Genomic DNA, 14,545 nt, shown 5'->3' with positions numbered 1-14,545 from the left:
AACTAAGTAGTCTGTGTCAAGCATTGTGATAAGAGCCTGTTCCATTTTGCAGCAACTTGAGGAGGTAGATCCCATGACCTCCATTTACAGATAAAGAGGCAGGCTTGGGGAGATAAAGGACCTTAGAGAAGCTGTAGCCTTCAGGCCAGGCTACAACCCTCAACCTGATTATGACATGTCCGGGGCCCATTGATGCCTCAAGTGCTAAGAAGACACATGAGGGCCCAAAGCCCCATGGGAAGACCTTTAGGCAATCATTTACACCCAGGTGGGATAGGAAGGCCTTGGTTTCCACCTTCTATCCTTTCAGCCCTCAATTTTATTGTTTCCGTTAGAATGTGAAGGACTCTGGATACTGTAAGGTCTGGTGCAGGCTTTGCTGTCATGATCAGCTTGGGTTGCTGCCTCTCTGTACAGAGTTTGAGGGTTCCTAAGATGAGTGACATTAGACACACACACACACACACACACCCACCCACCCACCCACCCACCCACCCACCCAGAGAGGAAGAATGCACTTGTGCACAAGCTGCCCCTTTTCCTCAGCACTAAGGGAAAAAAACACCCCACTGACACTATATTCACCCCCTTCCTCCTCTACTATAAATGAAATTGCTAGTCTACACAAGGCTTAAACATCTCTCAGAAATCAGCTCCAGTTCCTGTGGGTTAAGCTGAGTCTCTGAATTCCAGGGTGATAAGAACTTTGCCATTTTAGTCTGAGGTTCTCAAACTTAACTGCATCTGACTCATCTCAAGGAGCTTCTTACAATTTTTATTTTGTCCAGCCTATCTCCAATTTCCTCTGATTCAGAGTGTCCAGAGGGAAGTCTAGAAATCTCTCTATTTAACAAGCAGCTTGGTGATTCTCACGAAGCCAGCCTGGCACAAATCCATGGGCGCCCCTACATCTTCTCCTCAGTACTTAAATAGTAGTTATTTGTCTTTCAGACAGAGAAAAGTGTGCAGACTGCGGGGGAAATTTGCTTTATAGTCTTGCTCACTTCATGAAATAAAATACCAAGAGTCCTGGATATAATATAGTGCAATGATCCAAATACTGAGTTTTAGAGTGAGGCAGACAGGAGAGGCAAGACCTGAGCAAGCCATCCAATCCATCCAAAGCCCCAGGTCCATCTTCCCAGTATTGTTTAGTTTCTACAAGCCTATTCATGCATCAGCTACTTAATTAAGCAGACAAGCAACATTTGTTCCATTGAACATTTAGTAAGATACCCGCCTCCCCTCCTCCCTTGGAGGGTGCAGGGCTTGGAGAGTTTCCTGTCTCATTATACTTATCATACTGTATTAGAATCACCTGATGATGTGTCTGCCTAATGCTTCTCCAAATTCACTGTGCTTGGAAATTCCCTGGACAGCATGGTAAAACCCAGATTTGGGGCCCTGAGTGGAAAAAAATCTGATTCAGTAGGTTTGGAGTGGGTTTGTAAATGTGCATTTCTACCAAACTTGCAGGGCACACCCACATCACCCATCTGAGGACCACTCTTTTACGCATCACTACTCCGAACCCCAAGCTTCTTTGGACAAAGAGTAAATCTTTTATTACTTTTTTAAATTGATTTTTAACTGAAGGATAATTGCTTTACACTATCGTGTCGGTTTCTGCCATATATCAACATGAATCACCATAGGTATACATATGCCCCTTTCTCCTGAACCTCCCTATCACTTCCCACTCCATCCCAACCTCTAGGTCACAAGGGGACACAAGCTACATAAAAGAGAATGAACTGTGCCAAGGACAATGATCAATGTCACTGTACAGACTCTAAGAGGGGAAGGGAATTTTAGAACAGTGCTTCTCAAATTTTAATGTGTCTAGGAGTCACCAGGGTATCTTGATAAAATGCAGATCAAGTGTGTCTAACAAGTTCTCAGGTGATACCAGTGCTGCAGGCCTGTGCCCTCCACTTTGAGTAGCAAGGCTGTTGAGGTTCTTCATCTAGAGTAGCACCATCCAAAGGAGCTTCTGCAATGATGGACATGTTCTTTGTTGTTCAGTTTCTCAGTTTGTTGGATTCTGCAACCCCATGGACTGCAGCACACCCGTCCCTGCAGCACTTACTTCCCTGTCCTTCACTATCTCATGGAGTTTGTGCAAACTCTTGTCCATTGAGTTGGTGATGCCATCCAACCATCTCTTCTGTCGTCCCCTTCTCCTCCTGCCCTCAATCTTCCCCAGTATCAAGGTCTTTTCCAGTGAGTTAGCTCTTCACATCAGGTGGCCAAAAATACTGGAGCTTCAGTTTCAGCATCAGTCCTTCCAATGAATATTCAGAGTTGATTTCCTTTAGAATTGACTGGTTTGATCTCCTTGCAGGCCAAGGGACTCTTAAGAGTCTTCTCCAGCACCACAGGTTTATCCAGTATGGCAGCCATTAAACACATGTGGCTATTTTGACCACTTGACATGTGGCTAGTGTCTCCATAAAATTAATTTTAATTCATTTAAATTTACTTTCTTTTTCTTTTAAAGACTCTGCAAATATCTACTTTAATTTTTAAAATTTTCTGGCCACAAGGCATGTAGGATCTTACTTCCCCAACCAGGTGCTGAACCCTCACTCCCTGCATTGAAAGTACAGTCTTAACCACTGGACTACCAGGGAAGTCCCAACTCATTTAAATTTAAATGGTCACACGTACCTAGTGGCTACTAAACTAGGCGGCTGCTTTGTGGCATTAGAAACTGAGAGTGAGCGATTTAGTATAAAGGGGGTTTCAGAAAGAAGAAACCTAAAAAGCAAGGCGAGGTCACAATACTTTTACCCATATCATAACTTTTATTTTGACTGCCACCCTCTTCCCTTTCTGCTGTCTGAAGGGAGGGCTCAAGGCTCCCCTCTGCTCTCCATCATGTTCCCAGGGTCTCTCTCTAAACAAAACAGTAATTAGGAAAGGTTTTATAAACGCTCTAAAGTATAGAAGATTATCTTGTTTACATAAACTCTTTCAAGTTGGCAAAACCAAGCAAGAAGTCTTAGGAGAAATAGTTCCTTTGCGATGGGCCCTTTCACCCTGGGGTATGTCTAGCAGGATTCTGAAGACAGGCTCCAAGGTTACTTCTCTGCTGTGGGTTTTGGCCCTTTGGCCTGGAACATATGGGCAAATGCAAACAGTCCAGGCATTCTAGAAAACTTCACAAGGAAAGACAGCTCAGTTCATGTTGAGTTCCCTCAAAGGAGAAAACACTGAGGGTGGGTAAAGGGTAGGGTTTCATTTAGTCTGAACTGGACTTGTTGGCTCTGGGGATGTTACAGTCTACATTACAGTTAACGAGGTTTGAGGATCTTCCTTGGGCTGGTGAGTACTAATTTCCATTGAGGAAAAAGTTATGAGACTTGAATGTTTTAATGATAATAGATAATTTCTCTGGGTTGGCAGAGCTACAAAGCATGTTGCTACGAAACTGTGTGGATGGGGGCTATTTCTTTTGTGTATACAGTTTCCCCTTAAAGAATCCACTTGGCATGAGTTGCAATCCTGCTCAGGGACCCTTGTGATTAATTGCTTGAACTGGCTGGTGGCCATCAGCAGAATCTTGCAATTTACCAAGTTCTACACAGAATTATGAAACTGAAGGTTTAATGGGATTTCAGGTAATAGAGCCCAGATGTCTGAGACTATGATGTTTGAAATTATATCGCTTACAAGGCTGTAGGGCTACAACCTTATTTATTTCTTGCTTAGTAAATTTCCGTTTACATCTTTATTCCATCTTGGACCAGTCAAACACTAGAGCCCTCATCTTGACATAACTTCATCTAGAGAAGTCACTCACGCACACCCACCTGTAACAAACAGCCTGAATATACATGAACACCCCACCTTCCTGTCCAGGCTCTTGGGATTATGTTTCACCCAAGGACATCATAATTAACAGCCTTATCTCCACCCTGTCGCTATGCAGAGCTTGACTTCCAAATTGCTTTCACACATTTAGTTGTATTTTATTTTGTCAGGGCCCAGGAGAAGTGGTCCGGAACATGTATTATCACCCTTTGGGTGAGGAAACCAAGGTACACAGAAGAGAAGAGATGATCACAGTTAATGTTTGTGGAACACTTACCTGCCAAGAAGTAACTGTTCTCATAGGTGACAGAGCATCATTTCCTTTAAACCTTTTAACGCCTTTGAGATGATGTGATTATCAACTCCAGTTTGCTAACTTTGATAACTCCATTATCAATCCAGAAAACTAAGGCACAGTGGTTGGGTCACACTGAGGACAATGGATGGAGACAGGATGGAAGCTGGTACCCTAGACTCTGCCTCCTCCCTAAGGAAATAGCACCACAGGTAAGATCTGGAGTCTGCTGGTGCTTATGCGGCATTCACTCCATATCATTTGCAAGACGGAAGGCAAATCCTCAGCACATTTTTCTAAAAGAGAAGCCCCCTGGACCCTGATTCCCCGGTCTCCTCCGGAGCAATGCCACCTCCTGAGTGTTCTAAGGAGAGCAAGGAGATTCTGTGTAATGGCACCAATTCAAGAAGAACACTTGGCTCAATATTCCAGGCCCTTTACAATTACACTTTAGCCCATTCTTCCAGACATATCCACCCTGCATTCCAGGCATAGTAACTGATGGAATTTGTCCCATCCTGCCCTTCCTTGGTTTACATGGTCCTTCCTTCCATCCTCATCCTCCTGCCCCGATTCTTCTGTTCCTATTGGGCCAGCTCACAGGCCACTTCAACATGGCCTTACATATTCTCATAAAGCATCTATCTTCCTGTTCAGAACCTCTGCAAGATTTTGTTGAATGAACGAACAAAAGGAATGAACATCATTTTTGGATTGCTCTACCAGGCACTATGTGAGACACCAGAGACATAAAGATGAATAATCCTTGTCATTGCCCTCAGGAAGCTTCTCGTCTATGGAGAGATCTGTATACAGGAAAACCACTATCATATAACATCCTGGATAATATTACAGAAGGAAGGGTGCTCATCACTGTTAACAGATATGGCTGGGAATTCTGCCCAAGACTCACCCACCCTCCTGCTTAGGGAAACTTCACATGTGAAGGGCTTGTATTTTATGCATCTTTCATCTTTCATCTTTCAGTTGAAGACTGCTGAGCATGCAGCAGTCTCTAAACTAAGCAACTATGTGGTGGTGGTCTAGCAGTTTTCCCTATTTTCTTCAATTTAGGTCTGAATCTGGCAATAAGGAGTTCATAATTTGAGATATGCAGATGACACCACCCTTATGGCAGAAAGTGAAGAAGAACTAAAGAGCCTCTTGATGAAAGTGAAAGAGGAGAGTGAAAAAAGTTGGCTTAAAGCTCAACATTCAGAAAATGAAGATCATGGCATCCGGTCCCATTACTTCATGGGAAATAGATGGGGAGACAGTGGAAACAGTGTCAGACTTTATTTTTGGGGGGCTCCAAAATCATTGCAGATGGTGATTGCAGCCATGAAATTAAAAGACGCTTACTCCTTGGAAGGAAAGTTATGACCAACCTAGACAGCATATGGAAAAGCAGAGACATTACTTTGCCGACTAAGGTCCGTCTAGTCAAGGCTATGGTTTTTCCAGTAGTCATATATGGATGTGAGAGTTGAACTATAAAGAAAGCTGAGCACCGAAGAATTGATGCTTTTGAACTGTGGTGTTGGAGAAGACTCTTGAGAGTCCCCTGGACTGCAAGGAGATCCAACCAGTCCATCCTAAAGGAGATCAGTCCTGGGTATCCACTGGAAGGACGGATGTTGAAGTTCAAACTCCAATACTTTGGCCATCTGATGTGAAGAGCTGACTCATTTGAAAAGACCCTGATGCTGGGAAAGATTGAGGGCAGGAGGAGAAGGGGACAACAGGATGAGATGGTTGGATGGCATCACTGACTCAATGGACATGGGTTTGGGTAGACTCCGGCAGTTGGTGATGGACAGGGAGGCCTGGTGTGCTGCGGTTCATGGGGTCTCAAAGTGTCAGACACAACTGAGCAACTGAACTGAACTGAACTGAACTGTTCTGAGCCACAATCAGCTCCTGGTCTTGTTTTTGCTGACTGTATATAGAGCTTGTCCATCTTTGGCTGCAAAGAATATAATCAATCTGATTTCAGTACTGACCATCTGGTGATGTCAATGTGTAGAGTTTTCTCTTGTGTTGTTGGAAGATGTATGACCAGTGTGTTCTCTTGACAAAACTCTGTTACTCTTTTCCCTGCTTCATTTTGTACTCCAAGGCTGAACTTGCCTGTTACTCTAGGTATCTCTTGACTTTTTACTTTTGCATTCCTGTCTCCTATAATGAAAAGGAAATATCTTTGGGGCATTAGTTCTAGAAGGTCTTGTAGGTCTTCATAGAACCGTTCAACTTCAGCTTCTTCAGCATTACTGGTTGAAGCATAGACTTGGATTACTGTCATATTGAATGGTTTGCCTTGGAAACGAAAAGAGATCATTCTGTCGTTTTTGAGACTGCATCCAACTACTGCATTTTGGACTCTTTTGTTGACTATGAGTGCTACTCCATTTCTTCTAAGGAATTCTTGCCCATAGTAGTAGATATAATGGTTATCTGAGCTAAATTCACCCATTCCAGTCCATTTTAGTTCACTGATTCCTAAAATGTCAATGTTCACTCTTGCAATCTCCTGTTTAACCACTTCCAAAATACCTTGATTCATGAACCTAATATTCGAGGTTCCTATGCAATATTGCTCTTTACAGCATCAAACTTGACTTCTATCACCAGTCACAGCCACAACTGGGTGTTGTTTTTGCTTTGGCTCCATCTCTTCATTCTTTCTGGAGTTAGTTCTCCACTGATCTCCAGTAGCATATTGAGCACCTGCTGACCCGGGGACTTCATTTTCCAATTTCCTATCTTTTTGCCTTTTCATATTATTCATGGGGTTCTCGAGGCAAGAATACTGAAGTGGTTTTCTATTTCCTTTTCCAGTGGACCACATTTTGTCAGAACTCTCCACCATGACCCATCCGTCTTGGGTGGCCCTACATGGGATGGCTCATAATTTCATTGAGTTAGACAAGGCAGTGGTCCATGTGATCAGTTTGATTAGTTTTCTGTGACTATGGTTTTTACTCTGTATGCCCTCTGATGGATAAGGATAAGAGGCTTACAGAAGCTTCCTGATGGGAGAGACTGACTGAGGGGAAAACTGGGTGTTGTTCTGATGGGCAGGGCCATGCTCAGGAAATATTTAATCCAATTTTCTGTTGAAGGGCAGGGCTGTGTTCCCTCCCTGTTGTTTGATCTGAGGCCAAACTATGGTGGAGGTAATGAAGATAATGGTGACCTGCTTTAAAAGTTCCTGGGCACGTAATTTTCAAAATTCAGACTTAAATTGAAGAAAGTAGGGAAAACCACTAGACCATTCAGGTATGACCTAAATCAAATCCCTTATGATTATACAGTAGAAGTGACAAATAAATTCAAGGGATTAGATCTGATAGACAGAGTGCCTGAGATCTATGGAGGTTTGTAACATTATACAGGAGAAAGTGATCAAGACCATTCCCAAGAAAAAGAAATGCAAAAAAGGCAAAATGGTTGTCTGAGGAGGTCTTACAAATAGCTGAGAAAAGAAGCGAAGAGAAAGGCAAAGGAGAAAAGGAAAGATATGCCTATTTGAATGAAGAGTTCCAAAGAAAAGCAAGGAGAAACAAGAAAGCCTTCCTCAGTGATCAATGCAACGATATAGAGGAAAACAATAGAATAGGAAAGACTAGAGATCTCTTCAGGAAAATTAGAGATACCAAGGGAACATTTCATGCAAAGATGGGCTCAATAAAGGAGAGAAATGGTAGGGACCTAACAGAAGCAGAAGATATTAAGAAGAGGTGGCAACAATACACAGAAGTGTACAAAAAGATCTTCATGACCCAGATAATCACGATGGTGTGATCACTCACCTAGAGCCAGACATCCTGGAATGTGAAGTCAAGTGGGCCTTAGGAAGCATCACTATGAACAAAGCTAGTGGAGGTGATGGAATTCCAATTGAACTATTTGAAATCCTAAACAATGATGCTATCAAAGTGCTGCACTCAATATGCCAGCAAATTTGGAAAACTCAGCAGTGGCCACAGGACTGGAAAAGGTCAGTTTTCATTCCAATCCCAAAGAAAGGCAATGCCAAAGAATGTTCAAACTACCACACAATTGTCCTCATCTCACACGCTAGCAAAGTAATGCTCAAAATTCTCCAAGAGAGGCTTCAACAGTACATGAACCATGAACTTCCAGATATTCTAGCTGGATTTAGAAAAGGCAGAGGAACCAGAGATCAAATTGCCAACATCCACTGGGTCATCGAACAAACAAAAGAGTTCCAGAAAAACGTGTACTTCTGCTTTATTGACTATGCCAAAGCCTTTGACTGTGTGGATCACAACAAACTGTGGAACATTCTTCAAGAGATGGGAATACCAGACCACCTTACTTGCCTCCTGAGAAATCTGTATGCAGGTCAAGAAGCAAGTTAGAACTGGACATGGAACAACACACTGGTTCCAAATAGGGAAAGGAGTACGTCAAGGCTGTATATTGTCATTCTGCTTATTTAACTTATATGCAGACTACATCATGTGAAATGCTGGGCTGGATGAAGCACAAAGTGGAATTAAGATTGCCGGGAGAAATATAAATAACCTTAGATATGCAGATGACACCACCCTCATCACAGAAAGTGAAGAAGAGCTAAAGAGCCTCTTGATGAAAGTGAAAGAGGAGAGTGAAAAAGTTGGCTTAAAGCTCAACATTAAGAAAACTAAGATCATGACATCTGGTCCCATCACTTTATGGCAAATAGATGGGGAAACAATGGAAACACTGACAGACCTTATTTTTCTGGGCTCCAAAATCATTGCAGATGGTGACTGCAGCCATGAAATTAAAAGATGCTTGCTCCTTGGAAGAAAAGCTGACCAACCTAGATAGCACATTAAAAAGCAGAGACATTACTTTGCCAACAAAGGCCTGTCTAGTCAAAGCTATGATTTTTCCAGTAGTCACATACGGATGTCAGAGTTGGACTATAAAGAAAGCTGAGCACTGAAGAATTGATGTTTTTGAACTGTGGTGTTGGAGAAGACTCTTGAGAGTCCCTTGGACTGCAAAGAGATTAAACCAGTCCATCCTAAATGAAATCAGCCCTGATATTCTTCGGAAGGACGGATGTTGAAGATGAAACTCCAATACTTTGGCCACCTGATGCAAAGAACTGACTCATTTGAAAAGACCCTGATGCTGGAAAAGATTTAAGGCAGGAGGAGAAGGGGATGACAGAGGATGAGATGGTTGGATGGCATCTCCGACTCAATGGTGATGAGCTCCAGGAGTAAGCTCCCAGGAGTTGGTGATTGACAGGGAAGCCTGGTGTGCTGCAGTGCATGGGGTTGCAAACAGTTGGACACGACTGAGTGACTGAACTGAACTGAAGTTATATGACAGTGACACCTAATGAAAGACTGCCATAGAAGTGATGGAGTCTCTCTCATTAGGGTAGGAGGGGCCCTTAAACTGCTTCCTCTCTGTCTGTTCAGTGGAAATGCAGAAGAGGGTGGCAGGCCCTTGCTGACCACTATGGTAGCCCCACAAGGAGCTGGCCCAGATAGGATGGGATAGAGGAAGCTTCCCATGTCTCCTTAGGGTCTCCTTGCTCCTTAGAGCAAGCAGCAGCCCAAACCATAGCTCTTGTCTGTAAGGTGCCAGGGGATGCTTGATGTACTGCCTTAAAATGATAGTTTGGGCGAGTGATATCTGCCCTACATTCTAGGCATAGTAACTTGGAGAATTTAAGAGTTGGGAAATTGTTCTTTAAAAGTCACTATTTCAGAGCATTAATTCCTGATTGCTTATTGGTGGTGGCTTAGTCATTAAGTCGTGTCTGACTCTATGTGATCCCAAGGTCTGTAGCCTGTCAGAGTGCTCTCTATGGGATTTCCCAGACAAGAATACTGGAGTGGGTAGCCATTCCCTTCTCCAGGGGATCTTCTTGACCCAGGGATTGAACCCGGGTCTCCTGCATCGCAGGCAGATTCTTTATCAATGGAGTCACCAGGAAATGTGACCCCTTATAAAACTCTCTGCACTAATGGGCTTTTTCATTGGTTGTTCTTCTCAACAGGACTGTGCGGGGATCCTGGGCAGGGGCCCAGCCCTGTAGAAAGCTCGCTCTCTCGAGAGGAGGAGGTTGGTTTGCGGGGCACTGTAGCGGCACTGCGTTCATGATCGTGAAATGTACTGGAGGTGGCAGTGGAATGACTGTCATCACACAACATTTAATATCTTTCTAGAACTACCCACCTGTGTTGCTCTACAATTTTAAGGAATCACTGTGGGGTAATGAACATCAGTGATTATTCCACTCGCTAGTCTTAAGACTGGTCAAGTTATTTAACCTCTCTAAGCCAAGGTTCCTTCATCTGTAAAAGGAGGGAATTCATGTGTGGTTTACAGATGGTTTTGTGAGAACTACTATATTTCATTGAATCCAAAATGCATTTTTTTTTTTTTAATGTATCATGGACAAGAGCTTCCCTGCTAGCTCAGCTGGTAAAGAACCTGCCTGCAATGCAGGGGACTCTGGTTTGATTGCTGGGTTGGGAAGATCCCCTGGAGAGGGGACAGGCTACCCACTCCAGTATTCACAGGCTTCTGTGGTGGCTCAGACAGTAAAGAATCTGCCTGCAATGAGGGAGACCTGGGTACAATCCCTGGGTTGGGAAGATCCCCCAGAGGAGGGCATGGCAACCCACTCCAATATTCTTGCCTGGAGAATCCCATGGACCCAGGAGCCTGGCAGGCTACAGACCATGGTGTCGCAAAAAGGCAGACATGACTGAGCGACTAAGGATATATCGTGGACAAAGGAAGAAGAAGAAAACACTGCTCATGGAACTATGAAATAATGCTTTTTTTTTTTTTTGACAGTCGTGAACAACGCATGATATTTAGTTTTTTTTTTTTTTTTTTTTTTTTAATTTTTAAATTTTAAAATCTTTAATTCTTACATGCATTCCCAAACATGAACCCCCTCCCACCTCCCTCCCCATAACATCTTTCTGGGTCAACCCCATGCACCAGCCCCAAGCATGCTGCATCCTGCGTCAGACATAGACTGGCGATTCAATTCACATGATAGTATACATGTTAGAATGTCATTCTCCCAAATCATCCCACCCTCTCCCTCTCCCTCTGAGTCCAAAAGTCCATTATACACATCTGTGTCTCTTTCCCTGTCTTGCATACAGGGTCGTCATATTTCTAAATTCCATATATATGTGTTAGTATACTGTATTGGTGTTTTTCTTTCTGGCTTACTTCACTCTGTATAATCGGCTCCAGTTTCATCCATCTCATCAGAACTGATTCAAATGAATTCTTTTTAACTGCTGAGTAATACTCCATTGTGTATATGTACCAAAGCTTTCTTATCCATTCATCTGCTGATGGACATCTAGGTTGTTTCCATGTCCTGGCTATTATAAACAGTGCTGCGATGAACATTGGGGTACATGTGTCTCTTTCAATTCTGGTTTCCTCGGTGTGTATGCCCAGAAGTGGGATTGCTGGGTCATAAGGTAGTTCTATTTGCAATTTTTAAGGAATCTCCACACTGTTCTCCATAGTGGCTGTACTAGTTTGCATTCCCACCAACAGTGTAGGAGGGTTCCCTTTCTCCACACCCTCTCCAGCATTTATTGCTTGCAGATTTTTGGATCGCAGCCATTCTGACTGGTGTGAAGTGGTACCTCATTGTGGTTTTGATTTGCATTTCTCTAATAATGAGTGATGTTGAGCATCTTTTCATGTGTTTGTTAGCCATCCGTATGTCTTCTTTGGAGAAATGTCGATTTAGTTCTTTGGCCCATTTTTGATTGGGTCGTTTATTTTTCTGGAGTTGAGCTGCAGAAGTTGCTTGTATATTTTTGAGATGAGTTGTTTGTCAGTTGCTTCATTTGCTATTATTTTCTCCCATTCAGAAGGCTGTCTTTTCACCTTGCTTATATTTTCCTTTGTTGTGCAGAAGCTTTTAATTTTAATTAGATCCCATTTGTTTATTTTTGCTTTAATTTCCAGCATTCTGGGAGGTGGATCATAGAGGATCCTGCTGTGATTTATGTCTGAGAGTGTTTTGCCTATGTTCTCCTCTAGGAGTTTTATAGTTTCTGATCTTACATTTAGATCTTTAATCCATTTTGAGTTTATTTTTGTGTGCGGTGTTAGAAAGTGATCTAGTTTCATTCTTTTACAAGTGGTTGACCAGTTTTCCCAGCACCACTTGTTAAAGAGATTGTCTTTACTCCATTGTATATTGATCTACCTCTCTTGAAAATAAGGTGTGATGATGTGTGGCTTTATTAGGGCTTTCATTTTGTTGATTGACTATATTGTTCTTTTCAAGTATACTCTTGAGAGGTCTTTGTAGTTCCTGAAGTCATCAAGTTGATTCCTCCATTTTCCATTGTGGGGGTTACTCATTGCATTGAATTTGTAAATTGCTTTGGGTAGTATACTCATTTTCACTATATTGATTCTTCCAATCCATGAACATGGTATATTTCTCCATCTATTAGTGTCCTTTGATTTCTTTCATCAGTGTTTTATAGTTTTCTATATATAGGTCTTTAGTTTCTTTAGGTAGATATATTCCTAAGTATTTTATTCTTTTCGTTGCAATGGTGAATGGAATTGTTTCCTTAATTTCTTTTCTACTTTCTCATTATTCGTGTATAGGAATGCAAGGGATTTCTGTGTGTTGATTTTATATCCTGCAACTTTACTATATTCATTGATTAGTTCTAGTAATTTTCTGGTGGAGTCTTTAGGGTTTTCCATGTAGAGGATCATGTCATCTGCAAACAGTGAGAGTTTTACTTCTTCTTTTCCAATTTGGATTCCTTTATTTCTTTTCTGCTCTGATTGCTGTGGCCAAAACTTCCAGAACTATGTTGAATAGTAGCGGTGAAAGTGGACACCCTTGTCTTGTTCCTGACTTTAGGGAAATGCTTTCAATTTTTCACCATTGAGGATAATGTTTGCTATGGGTTTGTCATAGATAGCTTTTATTATGTTGAGATATGTTCCTTCTATTCCTGCTTTCTGGAGAGTTTTTATCATAAATGGATGTTGAATTTTGTCAAAGGCCTTCTCTGCATCTATTGAGATAATCATATGGTTTTTATTTTTCAATTTGTTAATGTGGTGAATTACATTGATTGATTTGCGGATATTGAAGAATCCTTGCATCCCTGGGATAAAGCCCACTTGGTCATGGTGTATGATCTTTTTAATGTGTTGTTGGATTCTGATTGCTAGAATTTTGTTGAGGATTTTTGCATCTATGTTCATCAGAGATATTGGCCTGTAGTTTTCTTTTTTGTGACATCTTTGTCAGGTTTTGGTATTAGGGTGATGGTGGCCTCATAGAATGAGTTTGGAAGTTTACCTTCCTCTGCAATTTCTGGAAGAGTTTGAGTAGGATAGGTGTTAGCTCTTCTCGAAATTTTTGGTAGAATTCAGCTGTGAAGCCATCTGGACCTGGGCTTTTGTTTGCTGGAAGATTTCTGATTACAGTATCAATTTCCGTGCTTGTGATGGGTCTGTTAAGATTTTCGATTTCTTCCTGGTTCAGTTTTGGAAAATTGTACTTTTCTAAGAATTTGTCCATTTCTTCCACGTTGTCCATTTTATTGGCATACAACTGCTGATAGTAGTCTCTTATGATCCTTTGTATTTCTGTGTTGTCTGTTGTGATCTCTCCATTTTCATTTCTAATTTTATTGATTTGATTTTTCTCTTTGCTTCTTGATGAGTCTGGCTAATGGTTTGTCAATTTTATTTATCCTTTCGAAGAACCAGCTTTTGGCTTTGTTGATTTTTGCTATGGTCTCTTTTGTTTCTTTTGCATTTATTTCTGCCCTAATTTTTAAGATTTCTTTCCTTCTACTAACTCTGGGGTTCTCCAACTCTTCCTTTTCTAGTTGCTTTAGTTGTAGAGTTAGGTTATTTATTTGACTTTTTCTTGTTTCTTGAGGTATGCCTGTATTGCTATGAACTTTCCTCTTAGCACTGCTTTTATAGTGTCCCACAGGTTTTGGGTTGTTGTGTTTTCATTTTCATTAGTTTCTATGCATATTTTGATTTCTTTTTGATTTCTTCTGTGATTTGTTGGTTATTCAGAAGTGTGTTAACCTCCATATGTTGGAATTTTTAATAGTTTTTCTCCTGTAATTGAGATTTAATCTTAATGCATTATGGTCAGGAAAAGATGCTTGAATGATTTCGATTTTTGTATCAAGTTTAGATTTATGGCCCAGGATGTGATCTATCCTGGAAAAGGTTCCATGAGCACTTGAAAAAGGTGAAATTCGTTATGGTCATTTCTTACATATTGTGGTGCTCCTATATTGTTTTAGTTATTTATAGTTATATTTCTTGTGAGTGGGGTATTAAGTGGCCTTTTGTCTCTTTTCACAGCCTTTGTTTTAAAGTCTATTTTATATCGGGTGAGTATTATTCCTGCTTTTA

The 14,545-nt window shown here is 41.5% G+C and overlaps 1 protein-coding gene across 6 annotated transcripts in view; it reads right to left on the bottom strand.

The window, feature by feature from the left end:
* Positions 1–14,545, bottom strand: part of SAMD12 (sterile alpha motif domain containing 12) — a 455,621-nt gene that overhangs the window by 14,871 nt on the left and 426,205 nt on the right. The window lies entirely within an intron of this gene.

This window comes from Ovis aries, chromosome 9 (assembly GCF_016772045.2).
Source record: "Ovis aries strain OAR_USU_Benz2616 breed Rambouillet chromosome 9, ARS-UI_Ramb_v3.0, whole genome shotgun sequence".
In the NCBI taxonomy this organism is placed as follows: Eukaryota; Metazoa; Chordata; class Mammalia; order Artiodactyla; family Bovidae; genus Ovis; species Ovis aries.
This window is presented reverse-complemented; position numbering and strand designations above follow the sequence as displayed.